Source organism: Scomber scombrus, chromosome 9 (assembly GCF_963691925.1).
Source record: "Scomber scombrus chromosome 9, fScoSco1.1, whole genome shotgun sequence".
Classification (NCBI taxonomy): domain Eukaryota; kingdom Metazoa; phylum Chordata; class Actinopteri; order Scombriformes; family Scombridae; genus Scomber; species Scomber scombrus.
The window spans coordinates 18597099-18611928 of record NC_084978.1 but is presented as its reverse complement, the minus strand read 5'-3'; the positions used below and the strand labels follow the sequence as shown (position 1 = coordinate 18611928).

Below are 14830 nucleotides of genomic sequence, written 5' to 3'. Positions count from 1 at the left end.
ATTTTTTAATACATCACTTGTCTATATTACCTCAGAATGTTTATTTTCTGTAAATTTTCAATGCATATTTGCTTAAAACAGTATTTTTTACATCATAGAAATACTATTATTGCTTGAGTTCAGAATCAGATTTATTAAAGAAGCAAGCACAAGGAGTTCAGTGTGGTCCAGGTGTCATCAGAAAGTGCAATAAGACTCAGACTTTTTTTTTTTTTTTTTAAATGAGTATGACATGAATAAACATGAATATTAAACAATACATATAAACATAACAGTGTAAGAAAGAGAAAGGGACAGTAAATTAAAAAGATTATGTGTGTTATGAGTAGTGGGGATTAAATGCCTGCACATTGACATGATTGAAATGACAAAGGATGTGAATGCTTCCTCCACTACTCTATGTATGTGTTAGTGAGAGACAGATTGGCTGTGTGTGAGAGAGCTTGTATAAACCAATTGGGTAGTCCACTTACAGCTCAGCTACCCACCTGTTCTAATTCAGGTCAAAGTGTCTTTGCTGTGTGAAACTCCAATTAGTGGGGCAGAGGATGCTTGAGATAACAGATTGGCATTAAGCAACTAATGTTTATTTAAGGTCAGGGTGAGGCTTTAGAGTCAAAGAACACGGATTAGATACAGGCTTGAAGAGCTTGCCACACTTTCTTACTGTATAGCTGCCATCCAGGAGGTCAGATAGGCAAATATGCTGTAATTATAGGCTACTTTTAGGTAAACAACATCTTCATTTGTCACTTCTGATGAATCCATAGCCCCGTGCTTATTAGATGGGATTTTTTTAAACAGATCATTTGCTCTTAAATGATCATATTTCCATGAGAAAGGGTTAAGTTGCTCTCTGCCTCCTCCTGTTTCCCTTACAGCAGGGTGCACAGTCTCGTGGCCCATGTTTAGTGGGACACCAAAGTAAACCTTCTGGGCATCGCCTTTTCTTTGTCTAATGAGTCGTGTGACCCTGTCTCCTCTATCATGTGATGTGGAGGAGACAGCCAAAGCTGTTTTTGAAGGGCAGCTTTGTCTTGGATTTAGCCACTCTGTAATCAAAATCACCAACCTCATGAGTCACAAGGTCAGAGGATGTGTAGGTGCACTACCTCACTGTTGCTCCACGTTTCCAAACTTCATTCAATAAATTATAGGCTATTCTTAGATTGGTGTTAACACTTCAGTCTGTGTTCTTTATTATGTGCTGCACTGTCGCATTAGTTCTCATTTGAGTAACTATATATTTTTCTATTCCAGTTAATTTATAATCATATTTCATTTTTATTTTTAGCCTATTTGTTGTCTTTAACTATGATTAGTAAAGGCCTGTTGCTTTTAGTTTGTAATTCTAAGCTGGTGTCCATTCATTTTAGCAAGACCCTCAAAATATAATGAAAATATTAAAAAAATGATTTTCCTCTTGTGGAACTGTAGAGGCACAGTAATGAGTATTATAAGGTCACTATGATTGAGTACCAACGATATTGTTCCCATAGTAATATTCTAGGGATATTGGATTGATTTTTTTCATTAGGAAATAGAGATTTAATTTATATGGCCATTGTTTAGTCAAACGATTTTGTGCATGGGCCCTTGTTGTGTAATTTGCACAATGGTGACTAATCACAATCATCAGTACTACCCCTGTGCACCCGTTCCAATGACAGATAAATCATTTTAAAAAAAAATTAAAGGAACTTTCAGGATATAATCCCAAAATCACTGCGCAAATAATTCCGAGTAGAGAGAGCAGCACTTCAAGGCCACTGTAATCTCACTACTGAAGAGCACAGACACAGATGAACCCCGGCAGGAATGTGATCGCACAGTGATTTCTTTGAGGACTTGTGTGTGTGTTGTATATGCATGTATGCGCATATCAGAGACAAAAAAATGCGCTGCGCTGGCGCCTCCTATCGACAGTTATGGGCCACTGCCGGCGCACAGAGCTGCAGAAAGAGAGGGGCATTCTCAGATTTCCCGATTTCTCCGAGCCGCTGTGCTGCCTCCACATCACGGCCGACAGCAAAGCGAGACGACGACGACGAGGACGACATGCGCCCAGCGTGCTTCAACCCTGCAGTCACTGCAGCCGTCCTGCACTGTCCCAAATTCACCTAGACTCAGACAAGGTGAGTAGCTAGATCGACACAACACAACAAGTCTCGTCGTCGCCGTGTTTTCGCACATGTTCGGCGAGAACGACCGAGAGCCTCGCCGCTCGGTCTCCCAGGCCAGGCTAGTGAATGTTGTCTGGCGCAGACGGAGAATGAGGCCAGTTTTTCGGCCTGACTCTCCCCCCCAGGCTGGAAACAGAAAGCCCCGGCGGTATAGTGGAGGGTCGGTGCAGCTTCCAGCTCGTCCATACGGCAACAACGAGAGGAGGCTAGCGTTATTTGTTCGAAGTTTGTGCCCAGGATAGAGCTTCGTCCGGCTGCTCGGGTCTGTGATTTAATATCGGAATTCCTTTATCCAGCCGTATCCCGTAATGCAGTCCGGTACCAGCGACAACTTGTTTTTGTAACTTTGTAGCGGCTGCGTCGTAGCCTACAGAGAGAGTATCACCAAATGCTCGCATTAAATTAGCTTTAACAATGCGGCAACAATGTAGCACTTTACCTCCAAATGTTACAGTGTAATAATGTGTCTGTTGCAATGAAGGACTTGGAAAGGCCAAACGATTTTTGTGTGCAAAATATAATTAAAGATCGATACAGCTGTCTGCCACCTAATCTAATAGCACTGCACATGACAGAGGTGGACAAAAGATCTCCACAGCAATTCAACGATTGCTTCAACTCAGTTTGTCCAGATTACTATGTGGGACTTGGGTTAATTATCACCAATGGTGACAGGATTTTGTGTTAGGACAGATGATGCATCAGACTGTAATGAATGTAGCTTACCTGTAGGAATCACCTGCAGGCTGATTGTTACTAATAAGATTTTAAAATAGCTTTTCATTAATTAATCATCTGTGTGTGGGAGGAAACACATAGAAACTGCTGACTTTGCAAAATAATTTTTCCAAATTAAGTTTTGAGAAAGTAGGGCAGTTTGGGATGTTTACATGTAACCACTTGCATTTGCCCCCCCCCCCCCCCCCCTCTCGATTTGGCTGTTGTACAATGCACCAGTGATGCAGTGAATTTTTCTACATATGATCAGTCAGTTTCAACTGCATCAGCCCCTTTTGTCACTCTTTGTGGTGTTATTTGGAGCAAATGTCTTTCTCCACTGTGATAGCTGCATCTATTAAGTATTATAACCATTTGACTCTGCTGTGTAGCAGAAGGGGCAGTCCAGACCTGCCTGAAATCTGTTGCCTTGGGGCGTGCGCGCGTGTGAGCGTGCACCTACGTGAATAAGAGATTACTAAAGGAGAATGACTCACGATCAGAATGCGTTTGCCAAAGTCATAAGGACTTTCCCTGCATTTCGCCTCAGCTGCAGAAGACATTCTTGTTGCTGAAAAGTACTGTCCTTCTGGTTTTATGTATCGTGAGATTTATTTGACCAGTGCTTCACATTTTTTCTTCCCATTCCCAACCCATGTGTTGTTTATCACATATTCCAACCCGCGTTTGTGTAGAAAAAAGAAAAAAATTTAGGGCTTATTCCATTTGCAGATTAGATTATAAAAGACTGTGGTTTCTGTCATTTGTTTGTCAATTTTGTGGAGAGCTGAATCTTAAGTTGCTTTCTATTTATCCATGCCAACTGTTTGTCTGGTTGTTCTAACCCTCCATCTGACTGCTCCCACTGGCTGCCAAACATGCTGTGATCTAGAGCTTTCAGTTGATGAAGGCTGCCACTGCTGCCACAGCCATTTGATCGTATATCAGCATCTCTTCACTTAGATATGCCTCTGAAATGCTGCGGCTCGGCTACAATGCCTACACATGGAGGTTGATAAAATACTGTAGGCATGACAGTATTTGACAGATCATGTCACCAAACAGTGTTTGGGCGTTTATCAGAATGAGACATGATCACGGACAATTTGTCATTTTAGATTATAGGCATAAGCGTGGAAACAGTAAGGAGAACGTTGTTTGTCATCGATCACACCACAGATGGTTTTATTGTTACTTAAATCTACCTTGAAGAGAAAGCAAATTTAATTGTACCGCAGTAGCTATCCCATCACACATAATGCTACACAAGGTAACTGTAGGCTATTGGGAACTACAGTGCCCAACAACATGCCAGCTCTTGTCTTTTTCCATGTCAGTGCCCCTTGTAGCCATACTCAGTGTGTGGGGGCCTGACCTCTCTTTAGAGTGGGGCCGAAGCCAGGCATCTTTCCAAAACTCGAGACCCCCAGCCCTCTCCACTGGGTATAAGCAATGCTTTGTGCCACAGTAGACTACTGCTCCCTATGGTTCTTATTCTTATTCATATACTACTACTACAGCAATGGCTCCACTAGATAGTGGAATCTAATTGGAATTGTACCCAAAATAGAACGCTGTTTGACAGACAAACTCAGATGTTTCCTCATTAAGTCAAGCTTTTGGATTAATATAGCAGAATGCAAGAGGCAGATTATACCATTTGTAGGCTGCAAAGTAGTTTGTATTGAAATGTCTTTTTTTCTGCCTGGAATGTAGCTGTGGCATTTTTTTGGCTTAGGCTGTGCTATCGCGAGCGGTATTGGAGAATAGGAGCAGAGTAAATACATTTCAAACAGCACAGCACAACTGAGTATTAGCACATGATCTGATAGCATCAGTAATCCTCAGGAAAACCTGGAGAGTTGTTTTTGAGTAGTGCAATCCTCCATCAGATAGGTTAGTTGGCAGGCACCAGGGGTGTCCACATGTGTGACTGGCTGGCTAGGCTAGCCGTGCGGCTGAATGCTACAGTATGCAGTCAGATCAGATTACTGAACGATTAGCCATGGCCTCCTATGCCGGCCCAGGGAAATGATTTTCCACTGTCATAATTCCCTAGACTGAATTACGCAGGCCAGTGACTCAGAGATTGTCAATACTACAGGCCTGAGGATAGCACGACATAACACTGTTGCTCTCTGGTGAGGCGAGATCGGTTGAGAGTGGTTGTGCCATGGGTGCACCAGAGAAGAAAATAATTTCCTAATTTGAATTTCTGGCTCCAGTGTTTGCTTTCTAGCATGTTATGGTAGTGTGACCCTGCAGTGGTTGGGCAAAGGGTGATGTTCATTGTGGTGTTTACCCTTTGACTTAAAAGAGTCAGGAGACTATCAGAAAACAGTCATGAAACTCTAAACTGTCCCTTGCATGTCCTCCTATTGTGAGATGTACGTCAAAAAATGTGAGCACATGTCAGACGGGCGATGAGGCGATGTAAATCTAGTAGGCCTCTCGTGGAATTTTGCTGAATGGAAAGAGACTGACAGAGAAAGGGGAAAGGGGGGGGGGGGGGTTGTAAGTGGGAGAGGCTAGCCGGTGGAGGTAGGACCATGTTTCCAAGGTGCCTACCCCCTGAGGCAGGAATCCGATACATTCCAGAGGCTCCTGTATCCAGGCGAATAATGGTGACTAGGGTGTAGCGTTTCATCAGATGACACATGATTGGAGCCTAAGTGCTGGGAAAGTAAGAGCTATGTCATGGGCTTAGAGGTAGCTCTGATTGCCTGAAGGATCAGGAAGTATGCCAGAAAAGCTGCACAGGTTATTTGAGATATGGATTTATCCCCAGCAGAATGCAGCCTGGTTTTTATATCTCTTCTGCTCAACACCCCCTAGCCACTTGCCACCGTTTTGACACAGACATTTACATCATTTTGGGCATTTAGGTGACACTGATCCAGAATGGCGCAGTTGGAATACTCCTCAATTGTCTTTAGTCCATTACACTCTATTGTAATCAGATTAGGCCCATAGTGGCGGTTACACTGAATAAGGCTTAGCATTTACAAGTAAATTACTTCTGACAAATAACCAAAAAGTTATTACATCTTGTTTGCTGATCTCTGTTGTGGCATGAGGCTGTTTTCTAGGTCCATGCGTTTCTGTGAACTGTGTTACATTGCTCTTCTTCTGGGGTTATTAAGAAATTCACATGGCTCCAGATGAACACCTGTGATGATTCAGTATCAGCAACTGAATCGACAAGCTCAATTATTCTTCTCTGAGTGGAAGTTTTCAATGCTAGAAATTTGTGTTCCCTTGCTCCTAAGCTCATAGCTATTTATACTGCAGACGTAGAAAAATACCCTGTTTTATTTAGTGGTCAAAAAACAAGCTGTCGGCTGTTAATGGACTTCACCTCAGCCATTCCGAGGGACCCTTGGGGTACAGCGCGTTCATACACTCAGCAAGGGAGCTCTCGGCACTGGCCTGTTAATGAAGCCATTTTCAGAGATGGAGAGATGCAGTAATGGGAACGCACCACTTCACTGTGGGATATTCTAACCCCGTCCTCATCATAAGTGCTATCAGTCATTGGATATGATTAGATTTTTTTCCACTTTGTCCATTTAGCCTTTTGGTAGGCTTTTTTTGTGTGTGTGTGTGTGTGTGTGTGTGTGTGTGTGTGTGTGTGTGTGTGTGTGTGTGTGTGTGTGTGTGTGTGTGTGTGTGTGTGTGTGTGTGTGTGTGTGTGTGTGTGTGTGTGTGTGTGTGTGTGTGTGTGTGTGTGTGTGTGTGTGTGTTACACAGGGGTTCCCAGGAAGATGATGGACTCCCACTCTGGCATGTATCTCATTTGGGGTGTGTGTGCTCTGACATACATTGATTTATATTAAGGAACTTTGAGCAGGGGTCAGGAAAACAACAATTTCTTATGAAGTGTCATGCCAGTGTATGTTTAAATAGTACTCTCAGCCTATAGAAACGTTATGAAATATATAACTTCTTCATAAGACCAATCGGTTAGTGCTAAAAAGTCACTGATGTGAGTGCGGAGGGCAGACAGGTGGAGGAGAGGGGGCTGGGGGGTCTGTATGTTTACTCAGTTGTCTGGTGGCCTTGGCTGGCTCTGACCACACCACAGATACCACACACATTCATTTTCTCACCTACTGAAGCAATGACGTGTACTCCTTCAGTCATGTGTGCCACAACTTGTATACAGTGTTTTTGTTTATGTAGGTTTATACAACATGAGTAAATGGAAAGGCTGAGCTGTTGGCATATTTTGAGAAACAAACTGTATTACAATTTAGTGAGTTTTGTAACTCAATGTGTGGGTGGAAGGTTGGAGCAAAGAATGTTTTACTTTTGTTTTTCTCAGTGTAATATCAAAGCTGAAATTATGATAAATCATATATATTTTTATTAAGTATATATATATACAGTATCCACACACCACAGAACCTTTTTATTATCAGTGTCAGGTAAGCATTGATCAAAATAAGGTCTGTCACTAACGATTGTTTTCATTAACAATTAATCAGTCGATTATTTTCATGATTGTTTGGTCCACAATAGTCATAAAATTGTGAAAAATGTCCCAAAGCCCAGGATGCTTCATAAAACATCTTTTTATGCTATGACCAATAGTCCACTATTTTAGTTACAGAAAACACAGACATAGACTTAAGAAAACAGAAAATGCTCATATTAAGAAGCTGAAATCAAAGAATTTGTCTACACAGCAGCCACTTTCCTCTGGAAAAAATAGTCTGCTGTGTAGACAAAATGATTATCAAATCAATCAATCAATCAATCAAAGAATCAATTATCAAAATAGCTGGTGAATATGTTTCTGTTGATCAACTAATTGATTAACCAACTATTCGTTGCAGCTCTGATTGAAATACACTGTTCCAATTAAGTACACATAGTCATATCTTCAGGTTATAGTCAATTTTTATTCAAACTGTTTTAGAGAAGTGTAATTTTGGAAGCTGTTTGTGTTGCTGTTGAGTTATATTGTTACACCAAAAAGGTGTTTCTAGTATTTAGTTTTAGGTTGGAGAAAATAATAACACACGTCAGGCTGTAATAGACTGCTTTAGCACATTTCGCTTGGTGTTCCTAATAAAGTGTTTAATCTGTGTCCATATCTCGCTAACAACTGAAGCTGTCCTTGCTCGCACTTATTCTTCGTGACGCTTAAACAAGATCACAGCTGTGACCTGATGCTCTCTTTAAAATCATGTTTGCTTTTTCCGAGAGTGTCTGTGTTTACAGCGCTGTCATGATGGGTAGCGATGTTTAGTGAACACCTACACTAGGTCACTGAGGTCTCAGTTTTCCTTCGTTAGGCTATGATAAAAGAGACAGTTGTTAGTCAGAACAACAGTGCAACATAAAAACAGTTGTGTCTGTGACACAGTCTTCCTCTTCCCTTTCCTGATACTTGAGAGCCGAGCAGGCCAGAGCGTCATGGCGTCCCACCAGGACTGAGTAAACTTTAGTAGGGCATCTGGCTCCCAGTGCCCCTGTTCTCTTCTCTCTCCCTCTATCCCCTGTCTCTTAGCCCCAAAGCTGACCACACCACCACAAGTCATCTGGTGCCCAGTCGGCTCCCATCTGTGAGTGCATTTGGCCTTGCTGCAAACAAAGCATCGTGGCATGCGAACAGCATCCGCTACATCTAAACAGCTCTGCCTCGCTATCAAGCTTAATCTTTGGATGGAAACTATGAGTGCATTGCCAGTGTTATGGGTCATCTCCATTTCAATTCATTACATTTTATCGGGGCATTGAGAATCCATTGTGACAAACTGACCACAGCTGATGGCATACCTCTTCTCCATTTTGAATTGCCGAGGTGGAAAGAATTGTATTGGTGCCGACCCGAGGTTTAGCTGCTGGCAGCTCCAAGTGTACCCCTCCACTGATCCGAGGCGGTGCCGTGTCGGCCCATCCTGCTGTCTCACATCCATCCTGGGTGGTAGGGAGAGCTCTCTGTGTGTGTGTGTGTGTGTGTGTGTGTGTGTGTGTGTGTGTGTGTGTGTGTGTGTGTGTGTGTGTGTGTGTGTGTGTGTGTGTGTGTGTGTGTGTGTGTGTGTGTGTGTGTGTGTGTGTGTGTGTGTGTGTGTGTGTGTGTGTGTGTGTGTGTGTGTGTGTGTGTGTGTGTGTGTGTGTGTGTGTGTGACAGGTGTTGGAAACCCGGAGGTCAGTGCAGACGCAGCTGGGGCACCTAGACTGGAGGATGGCTGGAGACTGCAAATGACAGCAGGATGAATGAGCTTTGTTTAGCCAGGTTTTGGCCAGTTTTCTTGAGGAGGTTCAGCTTTGAACAGGGTCACTTGTGATGGTCAGGTGGTGTAACGGCTGGCTGCTCTCAGTGGGACGTGCTACAGCCGCAAGCATTTGGTCCTCACAGAGAGGCTCAGAGTCTATTTGGGTAAAGAAGCAAAACTAAAGGAACCATAGTGGGGTGTGCAAGCCTGCAAACACAAACAACACCCTACCCCCTCTGTGAAGTGTTAAGTGGCCGGATATGCTTGGTGAATGGGACACAGGTGTCTGGGCCGCACTGTGTGTGCCTGGCCAGAGGTCCATGTTTGTTTTCTCCCTATAATGGCCCCCAACTCTCTGCTGCAGCTTGACCAGAGCTCATTGGCTCTCAATTGACCGGGGCACAGCCCCTCACCCCCTCATCTGTTTTTTTCCCCCTTCCTCTACTGTGGGACTGAGAAGTGGATGAACTTGAGTCAAGAATCTGATAATGAAATTCAAGACATCCCACAATACAATGTTGAAGCTACACTTTGAGCAAGCCCGGTGCTTTTTAGAATCCTCTTTCTTCCTTTATTCTTCCCTTTATCCCTCCGTTGCCTCTGATCTACCCCAGCAAAGCAGGCGTTTGAAGTTGTCAAGGCACTGGCTTTACTGTTGAGTGCTCAAAGTGCTTATGTGACAGGTAGAGAAGAGCTCGAGGGGAGTAATGTGACTCCCACATAGTCCACAGCCTTTCCAGTCTCCATCCTCCACGCCCTTGTCTCCCACTTGCTTCCCGCACACAGGCACCGTCTCTGTGGTGATGTCACTCTGCTGAGCGACCCTTTGTTGAGTCACAGCCCAAAGGTGTGCTTTAGGCTCTGAGGAAGACTCGCACACCGCCACCACAACCTCATACGGTGTCTCCCCCCAAGGGAGCGCAGCAGGGTGAGGTAATGGGTTGTTAACCCCTCAGCCACCTCCATGTTAGGATGCAGTACTGTCAGCAGTGGCTGCTATCAGGGCCCTGGTCTGATTGTTTGAGTAACCCTGTGGCCTCCCCAGATGGCCAGGCCTCTGAGCTGGTTTATGATAACCATACAGTTAATATCTGGCTCACATAATGCTCTCCCAGCTTCCTCCCCCTCAACCCCCCCTCTTCAGCTCCGCTTAAACTCTGTTCTCATTTCTCTCCACCACCCTCTGTGCTATTGTCTCTAACGCCCTCTCTTGAGTGCCCTGTTTTATTTCTTTATTTCACTCATCTTTTTAAATTCCAGAACCCATTTCTTTTGCCCCCAGACGCAAAGGGTGATGGCTGGAGACGGTGTAGCAAATTAAATTTGGTCTCCCTCTTTTGCTCCCCTTGGACGTCGGCACGATGGAACAGTAGAAGGAGAACAGGAGCAAAGCAAGCTGGAGGAAAAAGCCCATTTTCCATGCATTACTGTCTCTTTCCTCAGGGTCTATAGTGGAGTAATACCAACACCTCTCTCGCCTTTTTTTCGCTCTTTAATTTTCTTTTTCTCGCTCTCTCCCTAACTTGTTCTCTCTGCTGCTATTTCTTCTCACGCGGCCTAACCTGAAGGTCTCTCTGCTCTTGCTACCACTGCTAACAAAATCTGACCCAGTTTATTAGTTTGGGTCTAGTGAATCATTAATCGAGGTTATCTAACTGTTCCTGTAATGATTCCACTGTGATTTGTGTGTCAGAGCCTCTGTGTTCAAAACTGCTCAAGCTGTACCCTCACGCTTCTTGCTCTACACATTTGTATTCTATCATAACCATATTGCAAAAAAAGCATCGTCCCTCAAGCTAGACTATATGTTTAATAGGTGTGCTCACTATGCTGTGCACTGTAATATGTCATTGTGTCAGAGCACAATACGAGGACTAAGTGCACTGAATGCAAATTAATCTTGTGGGATGGCAGCAGCTGAATAGAGTGTGGTTTTGGGGAAAGAGGGGAGCAAAGGGAGGTACAGAAGGAGGGCTAATAGTGGCAACAGAGAAGAGAGGGAGAGAAAAGAGCATGTGAGGAGGAGGAGGAGGGATGTGGGATGTAGTCATCGCCAGGCCCATTCATCATGCAATGCCTGCTGGGATGCGCTGGGGTCAGTCCCGCACAACACAATTACAGACTGTTCTGGTGTGTTGTGCTCAAGCTCCGCTGTGTTCCGACTATGTTCTGTTGTCTTTTGTTAGCGTTCCTCTGTTCTAGCTCTCTTGTTTTCCCCTTTGCGTGTTTTCTTCTCTGCTCTGTTCTGTATGCTACTGTTCTGCAGATTTCTCTCTTCTGTTTTATATTTTTGAACTCACTGCTCAAGCTATCACGAAACGATCTGCTGCAGCTCTTTGAGCAGAACATCTCAATTAACTGTTTGTTGTGTTTTTGTTTGTTTCTTTGAGTCTTAAACTCTACTTGCTGTAAATTGCCATATTTTTTGCTCTTGTGGCACAGCCACTTGTCGTGCTGTTGTACCATCCGTTGCACAGGCGCTTTTCATCCACATCTGAACCCCAGCCACTAGCCTGATTCTTGTGATTGACAGGCCTGGTTAGCATGGGGCTGTGAGTTGCTAGTAAGCATGTTGTTTACCCTGCCTGCCCGACAGTCCTCTATGAGCCTACAGATGTTTCCAGAAAGCTGTAAATATCTGCCGTGTGTTCTGATGTCGGCTGACAGCCTATCCGATCATACGGATATCTCTCTTTTCCTGTATGTGTGTATCCTTCATGTGGCGAAAAAACTGTTTTCCCGGCCAGCAAACCTTGTTAGGTGGTCTGAGGGCCTAAATGAAAACATCACATAAGGATCCAGCAACATCTACTTTTGAAGGATGATCTGCATATTTTTGCGAACATCATAGTACATAGCAGGACTTCATGTTGTCACTGTGGTATCTGTTTCTAAAAGAAAACATGGGAGAAAGCACAGGTTTCTACTATAGCTAGATGGGAATCAATTATGGTGTGTTTTGCTGCATATATTTAGGGTTTTAGACTGGGTTTTGATGGCCAAGCAGGTATTTAAAACATTTGCATAACAGGTATAATCACAGTGCACACAATCGGAATCTGCCAACATTTTTTTGATCAAAGAATTGTTTGGTGTGTAAAATGACAGAAAATATGATAGAAAAGTTCACAGAGCCCAAGGCGATGTCTTCAAATTACTTTACATTTAATCTTATCAATGGTCCAAAGCACAAAGATTTTTTAATTTATGCGACAAAGAAAAACAGAAAGTCTTCATATCTAAGAAACTAGATCCACTAAATGTTTGAAAATCTTGATGGAGCAATTAATAAATCAGAATTGTTAAGTTATTTTCTATCCTCTAATTTGTTGTCTAAGAGTTTCAGTTTTACATTTGTGACTTGAACAAAATGTCATCTGAAAATATTGGTAGGTCATATTTAGATGGTTGGTATGAATTATAGCAGGTTTCTCTTCAGTTTTTTGAGTTTTAATGATAGGGCCACTACATGTTTTTGAGTGACAAATGGTGCCTTTTGATTAACATCATTAGTATAAGTGGCTGTGTTTCATAATATATAATGTTTGTAATGGGGGTAATATCATGCATATAAAATGCCTGTTGTTTTTCAGATTGCTTCTCTAAGCCTGATATGTAATTTTGATGATTAACATGCCAAAAAAACAACAGAAACAGGAAATGACAAATACTCAGCGTTCTTCTTGAATTTTATTCTTGGCATCAGTATGCTGTTTATTAAACACCATGTTTACTGTGGGGAATAGTGGGTTTTTCTCAGTATGTCTATGCGAGCACTGTTCTCTTCTCCGCATAACATGATTTCCAGTAGTTGTTTAAATATTTCTTGTAACCGAGCAGAAGACAATCACACCCTAAGGTCCAGCAAGTTCACTTGCTCACCGAGGATGCAATGGGTGGTGACTTGGCTGAAGAGAACTAATAGTAAGCCCCTTAAGACTAACTGAAAGAATGACAAACCGTGGTCAGAAAACGCAACAGAGCATCTGGAAACCATTTGGAACAATGGATTGTCTTCAACAGGCCCCATTTCAAACTGTATGGATGCTTCTCTTTCAGGCTTTTCTTGAGTTTCAGCCTCCCGAGAAGACTTGCCATAGAAAGATTGAGTTAGCATTCTTTGATTTGATATTCACCTCAAAACTCATCACTGAACCTCATACATAATCAAATACTTTTGGTGGATTGGGAGAATGTTGAGGCAGGCTCCTGACTTAAAAATCATATCCTCACTTCAGTCATGTCAGCAGTGGTTAGCATTGGCCTAATAATATTGGATTTTTACTGAATGTCTAATCTTATCACTTAGATCTTACTCTGGCCTGAAAGATTCATACGCCCATGGTATCAGAAGAAACAGTACAGTATGCTGTGCTATGTCAGCTAAATAAGGAGCTTGACAATATGCATCAATCTGAGTTATTAACACCACAAAGACCCAATGTCCTGTTTTAGACTTAAGAATAGATTTAAATAGTTTGTTTCAGTGCTCACTGCTTTGCTCTAGTAAACAGATAACCCAAGTGAAAACTACGGCAGCAGTCTTCAGGTAGGAGTAGCCTTTGAGCTTTTTTATGACCTCTACTTCCATGAATAAACCTGGCCATATTGTGTTATCTAGGACAAGCTCTAACCACATCCCATGGCGACAGTCTGGGTTACTAAGTACACCTGCTCAGTGCCTCCCCAACCTGCAGACGCAGCGGCCTGTCTGTCGTCAAGCTGTCTTTTGTGTGCCATAATGAAGCCGCAGAGATGTGACAACATGCCTTGCATTTCACTCTTCACCTAATTGTGTTAATACGGAAGCTGATATTAGTGTTGTGGTGGTTAATCTTCCCAGTGAGAGGAAATGGCAGAGTCATCAAGGGGTACGACACAGCCAATTAGACTTGTGTATGCTTCCATATGTGAGGGTAGAGTTGGGTGCGAAGGGAAGTTCAGTGGGAATTGATGCAAAGAAAGAAAATTGTCCTTTCCCACTTTCGAAAGTACTGAAAGTTACTTAAGAAAACATGTCTTTAAACATATGGCATTTTCTTTGAATGTCGTGCTGCATGACAGCATCCACTTTCTGACAAGGGACAACTTGCTGAAACCTCAACATTCATCATAGCTTGGCATTTTACCTACTCCACAAATCACCATCTTGGAGAATCTGAAATTAAAGTAATTTGAAGTTGCAGACATAGTAAATGGCCTACTCGTACAATAAGGCTGCTTTTTGACTTCATCCTCCCCCGAGGAAAGCTGTTAGTAGGTTTGACTGATTAGGGCCTGAAGCCTCTGGCTCTCAATTAGATAGAAGACAAAGCTTCAACCCTTGCTGCTGGAAGATCAGAAGTAATGAATTAGTGATAAAGGCTTTAAAGACAACACCATTAAAGGGGCTGTCGGGAGGAGGTGGACTTCCTTTTCCCTGCAATTTGCAGAGTAGGTCATTTGGAGTCTAAAGGAATACAAGTGAAATGCGTTGGATTTCTTTTTCATTTTCTCTCCTCTCTTCTGCTACTCTCTCCCCCTCTGGCTACCGGTGACAGTAATATTAACCTCATCTCCGCTGCACTGTCCTCATGTGACCTGCGACTCAACTCTTGTGAGTAGTGGTCAACTGTTATGCCGCTCAGGGTCTCGAGCCTCGCTGGAGCTCGTAATGCAGTATGACTGCATTGCTTGGGGGTGGGAGGATCAAATAATATATTAAGA

At 43.0% G+C, this 14830-nt stretch overlaps 1 protein-coding gene across 1 annotated transcript in view; it reads left to right on the top strand.

The window, feature by feature from the left end:
- Nucleotides 1-1771: 1771 nt before the first annotated feature.
- Nucleotides 1772-14830, top strand: part of LOC133985522 (bifunctional heparan sulfate N-deacetylase/N-sulfotransferase 1-like) — a 42587-nt gene continuing 29528 nt past the window's right edge. The window contains exon 1 of the mRNA XM_062425180.1: nucleotides 1772-2135. The gene's annotated coding sequence lies outside the window, so the exon portion shown is untranslated. The remainder of the gene's footprint in view (nucleotides 2136-14830) is intronic.